Below are 2,484 nucleotides of genomic sequence, written 5' to 3'. Positions count from 1 at the left end.
ACCATCCCGCACCATATAGGGCGAGTGGAATGTAAGGCTTCCCAGTGAATCTGAGTACTAGTAAGTCCTTAGGGATGACCAAGCCAAAATGTCTTCATCAGGGTTTCCAATTACCGTGCCACCACAGCACCTCTACCCCCGGCTCCACCTCTCCGAGGTTCACACCCAAGGTCACCTCCAATTACCATTTACCCACCATAGGTATTCCATATCCAAGTGCCCAGGTAGCACCACATGGCAAGACTCGCCCCAGGCTCGTTGTTATTCCAGCTCGGTCGACACAACCCTCACCCTCTACGCACCCAAGTCACACACGCAGCACTCTCCCCATAGTCCAGAAAACACCAGTTTTCCACCACGCATTAATGTGGTGCAAGCGTAGTAGAAGTAATAAGCAACAAAATATAGTGGCGAGCGTGTGACTATCCTAACAGCAGGGTGAGCAAGGGTAAGGTTGCGTCAAGGTAAAGGCCATCAAGAAAGTATACTACCATGCAAGTCCTATCATAGCGTGATCATAACAATAAAGTAAAGCACTAGCATTTCTATTTTAGCCATGCGTAATAGGTACTACGAGATTGGGTGGGATGTGGCACCTTCAGTGTAGTCATCTCCGTATTCCTCATGGTACTCACGATCCTCGTCCGTCAGGTTCTCCTCTGGGTCTGCAAACGATCGTATTATAGTCGCGTTAGCGACGTCTATAGAATAGCACAAAGAAGCAATGAAAATTCAAAAGAGCCAAAGGCACTCAAACATGGGTTCATTGCGTAGAGCTTGATTTTAGATGAATTTTGGTCCTAGTTTCGTATTTTTCTGAGGTCATATGAATTAGTTATGAATTTCCTAAGTTTAAATCTATTTCTGAAAATGGAAAAGGCTGAATTAATCCTGGGCTAACACGTGTCATGCTGTGGTTGGTTCACGTGGCTTGCTGACGTCAGCATCACGGTTTCGAGCTGACAGGTGGGGTCCAGCTGACGTCAGCATCACGTCAGCGTCTGACGTGTGGGTCCAGAGTGTCCGTGCCACTGACATGTGGGGCCAGGTCAACGGTCAACGTTGACCAGTCAACGGTCAATACGGTCGGGTCTCAAACGGGCTTCGGGTTGGGCCGGTCTGGGCCGGGCCGGACACGTGGCATGCTGTGACGTAGCCATGTCACGGCCATGGGCCTCCACTGGGCCATGGTCCACGGCTCACGGTCCACGGTGGACAGATGTGCCGGTCTACGGTGGACCGCGTCTTCCTCTAGTGAGCCGCGTCCACCCATCTCTTCTCTGTCTATGGTTCACGTGCACCGGGTTCATGCATGGGTGGCCAGTGAGGGGGGTGTTCCCCTATTTCTCCCATGGCGGTGTTCCTACCGGCGGCGAGCTCGCTGGTGAGCGTCCGTGGCGGTGTTGGTGTCCAATTGGGGAGGGGAAAGGCTTTCCTAGGCTACGATGACTGCGATGGTGGGGTCTAGGTGGCGGCCAGGGCTCACCAAGGCACTGGCCACGGCGAACGGTGGCTCGGCAGTGCTCGCCGGTGGCGAGGTCGCATTTGCAGGCTCTCTGGTGGCTCGATTGGCAGACGAGGGCTCCTGCAGTTTCGTGGGGGCACGATGAAGGCGTCTAGGGCTCAAGGCGAGGCTTCGGATCCCCAGGTGGCCGGTAGGGATGTCCCGGCGGCCACGGCGACGTAGTGACGATGGTGAGGCACGCGGGTGAACCATGGGGCTCCAGCGGGGTGGTCACGGCGTGCGCGTGAGTTACCCGTGGCTTCAGCGAACGGGATGGGTGAGTCAAGGAGGTGCCAGACGCTCCCAGCAGTACTGGCCACGGTGGTCGGTGCTCTGACCGGTGGTCGGGTGCTCGAACCGGTGGTCTGGTGCTCGGCACGGTGGTCTGGTGCTCGGACCGGTGGTCGGGTGCTCAGACCGGTGGTCTGGTGCTCGGTCCGGTGGTCTGGTGCTCAGACCGGTGGTCGGGTGCTCGGACCGATGGTCTGGTGCTCGGCACGGTGGTCTAATGCTCAGAGGTGGTCCGGTGCTCCGGTGGTGGCTGCGCCATGGTGGCGGTGTCGTGAGCGTAGCAGGCGTGCTCGGCTACGGCGTCCGGGGAACTTGGAGAGGTCTACAGCGCCCAAGGGCTCAGGGATGGTCATGGTCAACGTGAGTGTGCTGCGCTGGTGTGCCTAGAGGCCGGGAATGGCCTTGGCCTACGCGCTCACGGTATGGAGCGCCATGGCCGGAGTAGCAAGGTCCGGCGGCGAGCAGGGGAAAAATCGAGGGCTCACCGTGGGTGCTGTGGAAGAAAGGATGGCGGTGCAGTGACGAGTTGCGGTCGTGTAGCTCCGGAAGCAGTGCCGTGCAGTGCCGACCCGTGACCGTGATGACGATGACGGCGTTGCCCTCGGCTCCGGCGACTTCGGCAGTGCACGGGGGCTCCGATCCTCCTCTCACGATCCCTTCACGGCCCTCTTCTCTTGGTGTGGTGCGGC

Source organism: Miscanthus floridulus, chromosome 1, assembly GCF_019320115.1.
Source record: "Miscanthus floridulus cultivar M001 chromosome 1, ASM1932011v1, whole genome shotgun sequence".
Lineage (NCBI taxonomy): Eukaryota > Viridiplantae > Streptophyta > Magnoliopsida > Poales > Poaceae > Miscanthus > Miscanthus floridulus.
This window is presented reverse-complemented; position numbering follows the sequence as displayed.